Raw genomic sequence first — 17,501 nt, 5'->3', positions numbered from 1 at the left:
GGTGTACAAGAGTTATACAGTTACAATATACGTCGTGCCGCAGTAGCGCTACAGGCGGAATGTGCACGAACTACAAATGAATATGTTCCCTTACAAGCATCAGTCACTGTTGCACCCTCTTTACGTTCAACACATCCTTTTTTCTCCCACTTTTTGACCTTGACAAGCAGAAGTACCAGGCTTTCCGAGTTCACAACCATAAACTGTTTGTGTACAGAGTACGTTTTCAGTTCTTCGAATGACTGTGCGCGCGAAGAACAAGGGTGATGATCGGGCTACCGTATACGGAAGTCAGTAACACCCGGTTGCAATAATAAATGTAAAATACAAATATAGAGCCTTGACAATGCCGTGAGGATGAATATATATATATATATATATATATATATATATATATATATATATATATATATATATATATATATATATATATAATTCGTAAATTATATAAACAGCAGAATGTAAGGTATAATAAATTAACTTATTTCCGACATTAAAGGATGCAAATTTTCACGTTACATGTACGCTTTTTTGAAAACATATATAGAGTATAAGTATTGTAAAAATATATGTGAATTTGGTATTTGTGCTCACTGTTACCTTGAAATATGTCTATACATACTGCATATTACATACGTTGCTCACACACAACGAACATATGCTCACTGCATACATTATTCTGCCATTTGCAGCATACCCCTTTGGTTTACCTGTCTCTAGAACTAGGGCACAAGTGACATCGTTTCCTTTCCTTTTCTTCAGGCCTTGGTGACATATCTTTCAATCTTGATACCACATCTTAACAAATTCTCTCTTACAGACCTTTTCAAAGTAGATGATTCAGGTCTTCTCAACATTAGGGGTGTAATCAAATCATAAGCTAGCTCCTTGGTGAAAATCCTTCGCTTATGCTCCTTTTGGATATTCCAATTCGGACTATGATATTTGAAAACAAGAGTTTAATACTGCTTCGTCAAACATATTCATGAAAAAAACCAAAGGCCATCTTCGCGTCTGTCTTTTGCACGAATATTCTCGCATTTTTTTTATCCATCAAATCGACGCCTCTTTTATTTTTATTGTAGTAGTTGATGATTTACGGCTTCCTTTTTTGGTGATTATCATCGATCATCGAATCATGATGCATGCTGCTGATGAGAATCACACTTTTGTTCTTTTTAGGAACATAACTGACCATTGTTACATCATTACAGAAAACAAATTCGGAAGAATAAACACTTCTTTTATGATTAGACCTGATGATGGGAGGGATGCTCCTGTGGTTACTTCTAACTGTTCCAACCATTGTTATGTTTCTTGTGAGAAGGTATTCGGCTAAAGGAACACTTGTGAAGTAATTGTCTGTTGTTATGTTACGTCATTGATATTGACTGAGAGAAAACACCAAACGCTTGACAACTTCTGCTGCTAGACCTTTCTGAACTGGTTCGCCAATTTTTCTGCCACAATAGAAATATCCGTCAAAAGCATAGCCCGATTTAGCAACGCACATCCAAAACACTTTCATTCCATATATTGCGCGTTTTTAGGCATGTATTGAGTAAAAGGACATCTTCCTCTAAATGGAATCAACTGTTCGTCAATTGTTAGTGATTAGCTAGGGATAACAACTTTTTCGCAGTTTCTTAAGAAACAGTTTCACACAGGACAAATGCGCATCTTTTTCAGTCTTTTTACGAAACTCTCGTGTTCTCTTATCATCCAGGCGTAAACAGATTAAAATACATTTAAATCTGTTGACAGACATTGTAGCGTTGTAATGTGGGTTCGAGTCGGAACTTTGAAACAGTTCTCTGACTGATACATTCCAATTTTTCTCGACGCCAGCCAAAAGTAGAAGTTTTAAAAACGCTAACATTTCTTCCTTGTCTACTTCTCTCCATTTCTTACGTACCTCAGTTGCTGCTCGACTTCCTTGCAAATTAGAACACAACACAATTTCTTCCAAAATGTCATGTGTAATGAACAAATCAAACGCAGCGCGAGGAGAATCAGTAAATGTTCCCTGCCGTGGTCCAGGAGCTGGACGTATAATATTGTGAGATCTAGTCTGAGATTTTTTGCCAGGAGAACTTGACCAAGAACGTCCGTCTTTTGAACGCAATTCTGCACTTACAATATTCGATGTTCCGTTAGTTGCCTCTGCATCAGAGTCATTTTCATTGGCACTTTCACTTGTATCATTTTCACTGGCACTTTCACTTGTATCTGAGTACTCGCTATTTTCAATATGAGTATCATTACCTACATTCGAATCCTCACCATCACTGTCTTCACCACTGCTCAACCATAGACTAGTATCGCTTTCGTCCTCTTCTTCTAACACCCGTCTAATATTTTCACTTTCCGATACACTAGCCATACTTATAAATCACAGTAACGAATAACACTAATTGAATAGATCTACACCAACCTTATGTGGTAATACTAAATTTCGAAAGAGGTAACCCTCTATTTCGAAAACTACTCAGGATTCCATCGGAAAATGTTCTAAAAATCTTTGCAGGACCTATTTTCAAACACATAAAGATATAAACTGCTAGTTTCGTGCGTATATATAAGTAATGTATTTATTTCCTAAATATTAGAGTATTATAATACCAAACAATAACTTCCAATTGTGAAAGAAATGTGATGCCACCTAGTAGTTAGAAGTAAAAATATGATTTATTATATTTACTTCAACAATTTGAAGGACATGAGGAAAAAAGGCAGAGCATGTACACAAAATAATGAATAATTTGAGTTCGGGCCTACAAGGCCCGGATTGTGCAAAAGCGGGGTATATAAGGAAAATACGTTAAAGCTCAAAAAGTTAAAAGTACAAAACGGAAAGGTTATCACCATAACAGCTTTGAATATTCAACTGATGATGTCAAAAAGACTTAGCCCCATACATATATATTTATGAAACTTTGAGCCGAAAATAATATCTTCCGGGCCTCCCAGGCGCAGATTGTGCCAATAAGGGTTAAAAATAAGTGTTTTTAAATTGTCATAAGATTGTGGCTCTTCACTTTGTCTCTGCAAAAATACCCGTAACCTTTTTCTAAATTGCCCTGCAAATGCTAAAGGTAACATTTCATTTTTCTTAGTTTCGTCCCAACCATTAATCCTACATACATCTTCATATTCTTCCATAAATAAACGTATATCATCACCACTTTTGACATCGAACCTCGGAATAGGCAACAAATCTCGTGCAATCTCAACCTTAACCGAATTGTTTGCCGGATTTTCTGTATTCGTTCCTTGATTCATTTTGCTGTTTAGCCTAGTATTATATTTATGTGGAAATCTTGTTTGCGTTTGCGCTGAGTTTTTCTTTAATTTCACTACATGTAAGTGTATGTCATCTAACAATTCTGTTAACTCATCAATGGGCATGAGCAAAATAAGGCAAGAAAAATAATCTTTTAACTTAAATAACTAATATAACATTGTACTCTATGTAATATAACCTTAAATTCCTAAACCACCTTAAATACAACCTTAGCACTTAAATTCTAAAACGTTTAAATACACTTTGAAATATGATTGCACACTCCCGCGTTTGGAGAAACATTACGATACCGAAATCAATTTGAACAGTGAATTTCAACATACAAAATAGCTTGTAGCACTATCCAAAGACCGCGCACTCCACCATGCTAAAACCTTAAAAAATAGGTTTGCAATCTACCTTAAACGTGACCGGTTTTGTGACGTAAAGGGCAGTTAGAAACTTCTGGAGGCATGTCGAACGGAGACCTCTTGTCTGGGTCGCGAACCCCAAACAATTCTCATACATGAAAACTACTGAATGGCCTTAACATCCACCCAGTTCCTCCAAGAAGTAATTTAAACTAATGCAAGTCTTGAAGGCGTAGATAGCGTAGCTCAGAATTAGAAACATGGGAGTAGAATTTCAAAGATAAAATTCGACAACACAGAAATAATTTAAAATAAGAATTTAATGAACTGATCTTGAATGACTGAATAACTACAGAGCATGATGTGGACTGGTATGACTTAAAGACTAGAGAAGACAATGCATAATCACTTACTTTTGGTAACGATGACGAGCAGAACTTCTGATGGACAGAATGACGGAGTGACAAAACTAATTATGAATAATCTGACTCGCAGAGTTTCGACGTCAAAATAGAACTTCTCATCCCCGGAAGAGAATGCGGTAGTATTTATATGATTTTTCCATCATGTCAACATTCTTGCACATTCTTTCTGAGTCTTCCTAGTTCTAGAAGTCATCGCCGGTCATTTGCATTGTAGAAGTCAAGGCACTCTAAATTTTCCATTGGATTATGAATCCTAAAGAATATTCAAACTGCCTCCACTTCATACATTGCCTGTTTTATACACATTTTAAAATTCAATTAAATATTTTGTTTCTTTACATTGTGGTACACAATAATATGTTTCACGTATTATGGTACTTTCCGTTAACCAGGTATGACTCAAGTGTTGGTTTACAATACTCTACGGTGACATATAGTCATTTTGTTGACCCTACGGCTAATGCAGTTGGGTTGCAAGTGACCATCCATCGTTCCTAAAACACCCAATTTGGTTTAAATCTTTTTAACCACACCGCATGGTCACGGTTGAACCCAATCATTTTTCTCAGTGTGGGCCCACGGGAGCCTGTGGGCAATGCCGCACGGCAAGATCTGTGGTGCCGTTAGTTACTCCCTGTGCCCATTTTCATACATGGCAAAATTATTAAGAGGGTGATATTGATAAATCTCAAAGCCATACGAATAAATATTACTCAAGTGGACCCACGACTCATTTTTGTTCTATTTACCTTTTGTGTGCTGTTTTGTTTATGTAATCTTGCGAACCTATTTGATGCTTCATTTCTAATTTCATGTTCCTATCGTATATTTAGTAAAAAAAAATTGTCTGAGAATGGGCCCCCTCGAACGGCGGGAAGCTTCTTTGGGGGGTGACAGTTGCCCCTGCCTCACAAGTTATGGCTCTGCCAATGGTGTAGCCTCAACTTGAAGAACGTTTCGTGACATTTTCCTTTTTGATGAACTTCAATATAAATTGTTTTTGAGTTAAACAAGAAAATCTCGAATAAGTCATCAAGACACCCGCACAAGCTCTTTATATTTTCTTATTTATATTTTTATTTATATTTTGTATTTATTTGTTTGTTTTTGTTATATTTGAATATCGTGTTTGTATTTTTCCATGAAACGAGCTTAACTAGGTATTAGTTTGGGTGCAAGTTTAAATGGCTCCGTGGCTGAATGATTAGCGCATTGAACACGTATTTGGTGGATCCATGTTCGAGTACCAGCCAGGCTGAAGCTTTTTCAGGTTTTCTTGTTTCAATTTCAATTTCAATGAGTACTTCAGTGTGATCTTCTCTCCTCCAGAAAGAAGAAGACGTTGGAATGAGGAGAATTGGAGAAGGTTTCTCAATGGGGGCTTTATATAATTATTATAATAATAATTATTAATATTATGTACCGAAACAGCAAGTGGTTGGAATTTATTATTAATTCCAATTTCAATACCGATTTCCGAATACAATAGAAACAGTAAGTACTACAAGATGCAGTCTTTTACAAATAATTCGGCGTTCAAAGGTATATTGAATTTCCTCTGTTAAACTTCTACGCAAACCACAATTGGTTCGAACTAACCAATCCCGGTCTCAACGTTTGTCGCCATACAACAACAACAACAAAAAAAACACTATTACTTACGGATGAATATCTCTTTAACCTTTATCGTCATGGAACAGAAGTGGGAAGACATAAAGAGAAGCAGTTTTACTCAAGTAAATCAGCCTCTTGATACAATATATACAATATATAACAATATATATACAATATATTTACTATCAACAAAACACATTCCGTTAAAGACAAACGTGATTCAGATGTGTTACTTTTCCTCGCTGCGATATTGATTTTCTAAGATCACAAATGCTAAAGAAAACTATCAAAATTTCGTTCCTTGTATTATATTCCAACGAATAGGTTCTCTTTCCCCCTTCAATGCTCGATTCAAAGCACAACAGGACAAATGTTCCATTATTTTCGTGTCAATACTTATTTCAATTGAGCATGAACGGGGAATGTTTCCGATTTCAGTGTTTGTTAGTATATCAAGCAAACTTTAACACATAGCGAAAAGAGTATTCTTTTTACAAACGATTCAGTGTCTGAAGATAACATACAATGAGAAAAGTCTACATTCTACTAAAAACAGACAGTGATTCAAAGTTTCTGTTACTTCCGGTTGCAATACTTATTTCTATAGACAGAATCTGGAGTGTGTTGCTTCAGGCAAATACACAACACATAATTACGTGTTGCCAATCCCTGTTTTACTTATTTTATATATAACATTCACAAAGATATGCGGACGATCAGTAAACATTCACTGTATCTCAGATGTTTATTTTAAACATAATAATTACTTATGTCCTGAAATGGTTGTGATAATATATATATACACAAATGACTTATTTGAATGTAGTTATTTTATATAATTGTTAACGCATTGAGGAATTTATCATAACATACTAAGATATTTGACTCCAACTAGATCAAACTTACGACCTCACGATGATAAGTCACACGCTCTATTACTGAACTAAACATTTAAAGCTCTTTATTTACAAGATACTTAGTACAGGTTAGAAGTCGGAAAGATGTTAATTACACATGAAAATGAAATGAAAAATGCTGCTTAAAAACCCATCAAAAAATTTTACTAGCGGAATGACACCAACTATAAGCAACTTGAAACAGTTTAAAATTTTCAAAAAGTGTTTCCGTTTATGAACAACAGATTGGTTGTTATCAGAATGTGTGAGATAGGCAAAGTACGTGTCGAAATTGAAAGAACTTGTGTAGTTAAAACATACATCATTGGCTGAACGACGAACCTAATAACAGCATTGTTCTTGGTAGTATGATTATTAAATCAGGATAAACCATTGGTGGCACTGAAGGAGGAAGGATAAAGGCACTGAAGGGAGAAGGACGAAGGATAAAGCTGGGGCATGCATTAGGTGTATGAGATATCAGTACCAATACCAAATTAACCCTTAAACGCAGTACATGAATTGTATCTTAGTTTCCATAACATGGGTCTTTATGATGGGTCCATGGGTCCATAACATGGTCGATAAGATTACTATGTTCAGAGTATATATTTCTAAAAAAATCCAATTCAAAGTACGAAACTAGTAGTAATAATACTACTACAAATATAATAACTTTTTAATAAAACAAATACTAATTTGTTATAGTAAAGAACTAATCTAATACTACTATAAAGATTAGTATTAGTATTATATACTAATACTAATATATAATAGTAATCTAATACTAAAATATACCGCGGGTCAGAAATGGCCCATGTTATGTATACTGTGTATAGAAATATATATAATAAAATGTAAAATATAAATACAAAACCAAAAACTTAAATACATTATTTTTATGTAGTAAACAAACCAATAGAAGATGTCACGGAGAAAAACTACTGTGCAACAAATATTGCAGACAAAAATCTATACATAAATTACTGCTGGGTCATTTTTGAACCATGTTCTGCGTTCTAGGGTTAAAGAAGTTAGATTACTATGTAAATTGATGATTTCCAAACTATGTAAATTCAATAGTCAAACTTGAAGTAGTATTATCGTCTGTCCCAAAAGAAAATGCATGTTTTCCGCTGGATAGTACCTTTGTATCACCTCTCGATTTAATTAAGGGTTTTAAAGGATCAGTCCCTAACCAAATCAATAAATGCATTATCTTTCAGTTTGCAGTTCAAACAAGACACTATAGAAATATCAAGAAAGTAGAAAGACAAAAAGCTACATTGTTTTACAAGTCTGAAACTTACGACTATTAGTCACATATATTTACGACGTATGGACCTTCTTTTACATTATTCCGCAATTCATTGGATTCGTACAGAATTACAATCCAAACGACCCGTGTTCGAAACTTCTGTTTTGCCTCTGTTGTCTCGCTTTGATTAGGTAGGTCAACAGCTAAAACAAAAATATGTTTACAAGTGTAATTGATACGACATTCTGCAAAATGTTTGTTGTTATCAAGCGAAAGAGGTGAACTAGAATTTTCTATTTTCTATAATGAATGTTCTAAATTCTAGTATTAATAAAAACAATAACGAGGTCTACAGCTGAAAACTAAATGGAATTACGTTTAATTGTAATACATAAACAGGTATGGTCAATGAGATGGATTTAATTTATTTGAGTGTGGTCACCTACTGCCTTTCATCATCTTTATTTCTGTAACTTAATATAACTGAAAGCATATTTCTTTTACATATAAATAACCATATTGAATTCTAAGAAAACAGAGATCACAGTTCAAAATGTAACTATGCCACATTTCGTTACATAAATAAATAAAACAAATGCATACACCTATACATGTAAATGTCGAAGTGTGACATATTCTGTAATAAATTAAATAATAGTTTATAATAAAGTAAATTTACTTTCAATAATAAAGCAACTTTCGTATGTTTATCTATGACTAGTGGGACGTATAATTGAAAGATTTCATTTCATTTCCAAAAGAGCCTGAACTTCTTCTTACATTAGAACCAAATAAAAAATATGAAAAATAGACGTCTTGCAAGTAAAACGTAAACAAACTTATCAGTATTCAGAAAATGCTATCTACAAGGCACTGAGCAGAATGGGTTGATTGGTCAATTGGCCAGTGTGAGTCACATTGAGTGGTCTTTCGCAGTGAATCACGTCGTGTTGACGTCGTGTTCACAAATCTTGACCCATTTGACCCACCGACCCACTCAATCCCTGATTTCAACATGCAGTATATAATTTAAAAGACGAAACACACATCTACATTTTTTATCTGGCGTGGGTGACCCGGGTTCGATTCGCAGCGGGAGCTCGTATGGTTCGTTTCCCACTTAAACTGTGGCTCCATGTCTCATATGGCATCATTGCAGAACGGGATACTAAACGAAAATCAACTACTACAACTAATAACGTAAAAGAGGTCTGCAGAACTTTCTTTTTCATAATACGCTTATCTTCATATCATAATACAAACATAAACAAATGACATATACTTTGTGTAAGACATTCAGAAATATAGAAAACCTTAAAATGGATTTTATGTTTTGGCTTCTACCGAAACTAGATTCTACCAAACGAAGTGTACTATTTTTGATATTAAAGATGAATAGCAACATTTGCTGATGAAAAGTGGACGTTACTTTTATTTCTGAAATATATATACAAAGGCAAAAATATCACGTGACCTAAAATATAGCATGTAGCTAACGACAATTTTAAAGCCATGGAACTTGAAACTTGTGCTGAGTTTTTCAAGATTAAAAGTTCTTAATATATTTCACATTCTAGCGATAAGAAAATTTAAGTTTTATATTTGAAGGTGATGTGACCCTATTTGAATAAACTTGTGTTTCAGCACACAAGGGCAAATACTTTTCCTAAGCTTCAACACTTTGCACTTCATTTAACTTTATTATAAACTATTATTTAATTTATTACAGAATATGTCACACTTCGACATTTACATGTATAGGTGTATGCATTTGTTTTATTTATTTATGTAACGAAATGTGGCATAGTTACATTTTGAACTGTAATCTCTGTTTTCTTAGAATTCAATATGGTTATTTTATATGTAAAAGAAATATGCTTTCAGTTATATTAAGTTACAGAAATAAAGATGATGAAAGGCAGTAGGTGACCACACTCAAATAAATTAAATCCATCTCATTGACCATACCTGTTTATGTATTACAATTAAACGTAATTCCATTTAGTTTTCAGCTGTAGACCTCGTTATTGTTTTTATTAATACTAGAATTTAGAACATTCATTATAGAAAATAGAAAATTCTAGTTCACCTCTTTCGCTTGATAACAACAAACATTTTGCAGAATGTCGTATCAATTACACTTGTAAACATATTTTTGTTTTAACTGTTGACCTACCTAATCAAAGCGAGACAACAGAGGCAAAACAGAAGTTTCGAACACGGGTCGTTTGGATTGTAATTCTGTACGAATCCAATGAATTGCGGAATAATGTAAAAGAAGGTCCATACGTCGTAAATATATGTGACTAATAGTCGTAAGTTTCAGACTTGTAAAACAATGTAGCTTTTTGTCTTTCTACTTTCTTGATATTTCTATAGTGTCTTGTTTGAACTGCAAACTGAAAGATAATGCATTTATTGATTTGGTTAGGAACTGATCCTTTAAAACCCTTAATTAAATCGAGAGGTGATACAAAGGTACTATCCAGCGGAAAACATGCATTTTCTTTTGGGACAGACGATAATACTACTTCAAGTTTGACTATTGAATTTATATAGTTTGGAAATCATGAAATTACACAGTAATCTCACTTCTTTAATTTGGTATTGGTACTGATAACTCATGCACTTAATGCATGCCCCAGCTTTACATTCTTAGCCACAGGTTAGAAAAGTTTAGCAATGTAAACGTCCTTCAGTGCCACCAATGTAATCATTTATCCTGATTTAATAATCATACTACCAAGAACAATGCTGTTATTTGGTTCGTCGTTCAGATATGATGAATGTTTTAACTACACAAGCTCTTTCCATTCCGACACTTACCTTGCGTATTTCACACACTTTTCTAACAACAATTAACTTGTTCATAATTTGTTCACTTTTTCAAAATTTAAACTCTTTAAACTTGCTTATAGTTGGTGTCATTCTGGGTATAAAATGGTTTGGTGGGTTTTTAAGGAACATTTTTCGGTTCATTTTCATATGTATTTAACATCTTTCCAACTTCTATCCTGTACTAGGTATCTTGTAAATAAAGAGCTTTAAATGTTTAGTTCAGTAATAAAGCGTGCGACATGTCATCGTGAGGTCGTAAGTTTGATCTAGTTGGAGTCAAATATCTTAGTATGTTATGATAAATTCCTCAATGCGTTAACAATTATATAAAATAACTACATTCAAATAAGTCACTTGTGTATACATATTAACCCAGCCATTTCAGGACATAAGTAATTATTATGTTTAAAATAAACATCTGAGATACAGTGAATGTTTACTGATCGTCCGCATATCTTTGTGAATGTTATATATAAAATAAGTAAAACAGGGATTGGCAACACGTAATTATGTGTTGTGTATTTGCCTGAAGCAACACACTCCAGATTCTGTCTATAGAAATAAGTATTGCAACCGGAAGTAACAGAAACTTTGAATCACTGTCTGTTTTTAGTAGAATGTAGACTTTTCTCATTGTATGTTATCTTCAGACACTGAATCGTTTGTAAAAAGAATACTCTTTTCGCTATGTGTTAAAGTTTGCTTGATATACTAACAAACACTGAAATCGGGAACATTCCCCGTTCTTGCTCAATTGAAATAAGTATTGACACCAGAATAATAGAATATTTGACCTTCTGTACTTTGAATCGAGCATTGAAGGGGGAAATAGAACCTATTCTTTGGAATGGAATACAAGGAACGAAATTTTGATAGTTTTCTTTAGCATATGTGATCTTAAGAAATCAATATCGGCGCGAGGAAAAGTAACACATCTGAATCACGTTTGTTTTTACCAAAGTGTTTTTTGTTGATATTAACTATATATTGTATCGAGAGTCTAACTTACTTGAGTGAAACTGCTTCTCTCTATCTATTTCCACTTCTGTTCCATTACGATAAAGGTTAAAAAGGTATTCAAACCATAGGTAATTTTTTGTTGTTGTATGGCGACAAACGTTGAGACCGGGATTGGTTAGTTCGAAGCAATTGTGGTTTGCGTAGAAGTTTAACAGAGTAAATTCAATATATCTTTGATCGCCGAATTATTTGTAAAAGACTGCATCTTGTAGTACTTACTGTTTCTATTGTATTCGGAAATCGGTATTGAAATTGGAATTAATAATAAATTTCAACCACTTGCGGTTTCCGCAGAGTATTTTGGATAACCATGATGTTTTAAGACGATGACTCGTTTTCAAAAATCAGTTCCCGCTATTTACCGTTTTCATTCTATGACTATATAGTTGAAACTGATATTGAACTCGGAAGTAATAGCAAAGTTGAACCACTTTCAATTTTGGGTGACATGAGATGTTTGTTTTACACGCGAAATTTTGTTTGCACAAAACCGCTTTTCCCTTTATGTTGCCTTTTTCATCTATAGTGTTAAATGCTGCAACCGGAAATTGCTAATTTGAACAACTTTCTGCTTGAATATAATGTTAAGGAATGAGGTGGATCCTATTCTTTGGTCGGTGAATGAATGGCAGGAACCTGCTTTGCAATATTACTTACTGTCGTTTCTCTGATGCCTGTGGACCGACACACGGATAGGGCGATTGTATAAAACTTCCGACATTTATACACATCATTTGTTGGGAGCTTTGAAGCTGTCTTTTGGTTTCATAATAATTATTAACACTAACATACCAATATACTTTTATGAATCATTCAAAAATTAGCCGTATATTATGCTAGATTGGAACTAGTTTTCAGAAGGCCTCTTGCTCTAATTGTTTTGTGAATGTTAAGTTAAAAAGGATAGAAACGTTTCTATTTCGCATCGGGAAAATAATGCATAGGTTATTTCTACTGTATATCAACTTCACGCAATGAAGAAACTTGTGACTGCACGAAGAGGCATTTGTTGTCCTTCAAGGTCAATATAAGAACAGTTAAAGCTAATACAAGAGTACCTCAATACGTGACTCCATTACTTCGATACAACAGTACCATACAACATCCACGTCTAGATCCAGAACACTATTGTCTACGGCGGTTAGTTAAAGGCTTAACTGGGTGGAAGCAACCTAGCTACGTTCTATGAAAGAGAACACTGTACTGTGTAAGGAATACTCTGAGTCGTTCAATCTTTTGTGTGAATGGAAGATATTATTAATAAATGCAAGAAATAAATCATAATAATATATGTGAACAGACAGGAACGAAGTTTGAAATAAAGAAACGAAAGTGTAAAGATACATAGCCATGTCTGGCTTTACATAATCTATCCCAAACCATGGTTACTAATCTAAGATAATGTAGCAAAAGATGCAAGAAAGCAATTAATAATAATAAATATGAACCTGTAGAAATAAATTTTGCAAGTAAAAGTCCCCTTGACAAGACTTGTATCCAGGAGTTTTTACTCCAGACGCTTAAGCGCTAACTACTAGACCACCAAAGTAACCTTCTAAATGCAGGTTTGTCTATTGTATTTTTATTATGGATAGGCGAAGTTGGAACAATGCGACATCGAAGTCGTTGAATTGTTTCGAATAATATATGGCTTTTAGATAACACAATCCCTTCCAGAAGGTCGGGACACAAATTCACATGGTCGGGATAAAGAAACAAATTGTTAAAGATTTATATATGACTGCACCAGAAATGGCGTTGGTCAATAAGAACTTGATTTACGGCCCTCTGACCCACCATCTTTCGTGATCCACGACCCATTGACTCACCACCCAAGATGACCTACTCTTACCCACCATGGTCCAAAACTCAGCGTGACCCACTGTGACCCACCACCTACCGTAAACCACTCTGACCTATTGTGGCCATCCCGTACCCGCCAAAACCCATCATCATCATCTCTGACCAATAATCCTCGCCCACCTATACATTAACTAAAGAGTTGTTTTTTAGTTTAACGTTCTTTTCAGAAGTGAGGCTATATGAGATGGGGGTATTTATTAATGTGGAATACGAACCACATGAGCTCCCTCCGGGAATCGAAAGTGGGTCTTCCCCGCCAAAGGTTTGTACGCTATCCTCCTAGGCACGAAGAAGCTAAATTGACTAAAGAGCTCACATTTGTAAAAAAACAGTTCTGTGAAATTATCACTAATCGGAATTTGAATTTTAAGGTCCATCGCTTAAGCACCGCTCTGTTACAATACAATACACAAGTGGATGTTAAATTAACGATATACAATGGTAAAGTGTTTTCATGGGCCAAATTACGATTGGAAAATATAATGAAATTTGAAAATCTCGAATCAAAGTAGACCAGTGTAAAGAATAGAGAAAACTAAAATTTTTCATATAATTAAGAATTCCGTTCATAGGGGATCTCCACAAAATGCATTGTTGTCTTCCTACTGTCTTCCTCTGTGATCACTAGCCTCAATGAGTATGTACAGAGCCAATAGGCTTCGTAGGTCACGAATTCATTTTCTCGATGCCACACAGTGAAGTGTGTTCGACCAGGAGTCGAAAAACCAATCAATGGTGCTGAAAGTGTAGTCATTTCTCGGGTCATCGTTGGCCACTGGAGAGATTTCCTGTGGACATCTTTGAGTCTGTCTTCACCTCCTAACTCTGATAGGTAATTATATGTCGTATATTACCCATGAAACTACCCCCATTATCCAGTAAGGTTCTCAGAATGTGGCGAGAACCGGTCCAGAACCGAGGATTGCTTACTATTGAAGGCGCGTGTCTCTAATGAGCGACGGATCCCTCGGACATTGTTGGTACGGCAAAATGCAGACACTCTAGTTTCCTATATGAAAACTGCGATGTCGTATATGAAGTTGTCCCAGTCCAGCCGATGTTGATCCTCTGCTTCTATTTCGACCCATGGTCAGTTGAGCTTGGTTTGATTTCAGTTGTAACCTATTATTGGGCCTTGGTTGCCATAAATGCATAACAAACTCCTAGCTACAAACTTGCTGCATATGGCAACCAAGCCCAATAATAGGTTACAACTGAAATCAAACCAAGCTCAACTGACACATGGGTCGAAATAGAAGAGAGCGATCAACAGTGTCTGGTCATTTTGAGCTCTGGTACTGGGACAATTTAAAATGTGACACCCGGGTTTACATTAAAAAAAACTAGCGTGTCCGTACGTTCTCCCCGTACTCACAATGCCCGAGGGACAAGTCGGTCACTGGAGATACACGTCCTCACAAGTAAGCAATTCTTACTTCTGGGCCCGTTCTCGTCACATTTTGTGAGGATTCTGCTGGATAATGGGGCTGGATTCGTGGGTAATCTGCGGTATAAATTATGCAGCAGAGTCAGGAAATGATGACAAACCCAACGATTTTTACAGGAATTCTCTACAGTGGCGCATAGTGACCTGAGAAGTAACTACACTGTAGGCACCTTCTATCGGTTTATCGATTCCTGTTTCGTGACATTTTATCTAATTTTGTGACATCAAACCCAACGTATTCGTGACGTGAAGAGTCATTTGGTTTCTATATATCTATCCGACCATGGTGCTGACCTGTCAAGAAAGTGAGGAGTCACTGGAATTGTCCTTTAAAATCCCAATGTAATTAAGCTTGCAGTAAACATTTTATGTACATTTTCCTCACAAATTTATTACTTGATTGCCTTATGCTCTGAACGCTCCATGTAACAATAACAAGCTCCATGAACTATAATAGAAAGCAGGAGATATCAATTGCGAAGCACTGCAGTTTTTGTTTCTAAATTAATAATTGTTTCTCATTTTGTTTCTCTACTAATATCGATCGTTTTCCATCATTTTTACAAATCAACCCACAACCAATTTCCAGTATACAGAAGATGCTCCTCACTTAATGAAAGATTTAAAAGAATGGTAGGGCATGTGTTGTGTATATATATATATATATATAATAAAAACTAATAGAATGAATTGCAGCTCTCTCAGTTGAACGGCTTGTGAAACACTCAATTTCTCGCAAAAATTCCGACCCCCAACACCTTACGATATGAATTATAATGGAAGAGATACGCATATGATAACGTCCAAGTTGGAATTGGGGCCTAACTATATGCCAAAATCATTTCATTTTACTTTGAAATTTGGCCGTTATGTTACACATAGTTACATCCAATTTTTTATATAATAATTCATATATTACAGGTGATTCAAAAATATTTTTTCAAGTAGTTAGCTCCTCTAAAACTCAGATCCTGTGTCTCAAAAGCCTAGTAATGAATCTTGTTTTATTATTACAATTGCAAAATCAATATCCAAAAGTGCGTGAAGTTCTCTCATGAATAGAAACAAAGAAGAACGAATAAATATTGAAGCCGTGAAACTATAACGTTAAAAAATCACCAGTGTCCATAAGAAGCGGTCTACAATGCATTGAGCAGAGTGAGTCGGTCGGTCGTAATGGATCGGTGAGTCAGGGTGGATCGGTGGGTCAGCGTGGGTCAGAGTGGTCACGGTGGGTGGTGTGTCACAGTGTCACGTCATGTAGACCCATGACCCACTGAACCACTCACATATCTTGATCCAATCAACACACCCCATCTCTAGACTGCACACACAGGCAAAGCGACATATATGTAACTTAACCACCTGACCTCCAAAAGCAAACATATAGAAATGTATTTTCAATGGAATAAAAAACGTTCCAGCCCAGATTTGAACTCGGGCTTCTACACTCAACAAGAAGATGTCTTACCGATATATCCATAGCAGAACTTGCGACTTTTGGTTTTGAAACTTTATTTAGAGTGTGTGTGTTACGTAACAACGCTACAAGATGTTATTACTGTTGCGACCACCTCCTTCAACACCCGTTTCGTAAATTTACGACGTCACTCCTTTAATTCTCAATCAATCCGATACTCATTCACACAAACACACAAACACACGTATATATATGTAATGGATACATAGATAGATAGATAGATAAATAGATAGATAGATAGATAGATAGATAGATAGATAGATAGATAGATAGATAGATAGATAGATAGATAGATAGATAGATAGATAGATAGATAGATAGATAGATAGATAGATAGATAGATAGATAGATAGATAGATAGATAGATAGATAGATAGATAGATAGATATCTTGAACAGGTTTCTTGGTCCCCATTTTGGGACGTATCGACCTCTTGCAATTTTCTCCAGAAAGCTCAAGCGGTCACTTTGTCCCCGTAAGGTCTCTTCGTCCCCAAAAAAAAGGTCTCTTCCTCCCCAAATGGATATCCAAACAGGTCGTTTTGAAGCTTCGAGGTCTCTTCATCCCAATTAGGCTTACCAACTAACTTTTGTATGGAAATTGTTGACTTAAGATTTTTAAGCACAGAATTTACTGTTCAATACTTTATAGATGTGTATACTGTTCTACACATCAGCAATAACATATTGATTAAAATTTTCAAATTATATCCTATTTTCGAGATCAGGATTTTATTTTGGGTATATCAATAACAAAGAAAGGAGAAAGAGAAAAGAAAATATATGAGAATATTCATTTCAACAGTTAATATTTCAAATTTGAAACATGTGCAATGATCTCGCACTATCAAGGCAGTTAATTTAAACCAATTCTATCTTTAAAGTAAAGATTTAAAAAAATAAAATCTTTCAGTTTAACGTCCCACGATTATGACCGTAGACTAAGGCAGTCGATGATTAAGACAAGTTAATGATAATGGAGGAATTAATTGAATCAGAATGTTAGA

This window comes from Thermobia domestica, chromosome 4 (genome assembly GCF_964235325.1).
Source record: "Thermobia domestica chromosome 4, izTheDome1.hap1.1, whole genome shotgun sequence".
NCBI classification, from domain to species: Eukaryota; Metazoa; Arthropoda; class Insecta; order Zygentoma; family Lepismatidae; genus Thermobia; species Thermobia domestica.
The sequence above is the reverse complement of the archived record's forward strand: the minus strand, read 5'-3'. Positions refer to the sequence as shown.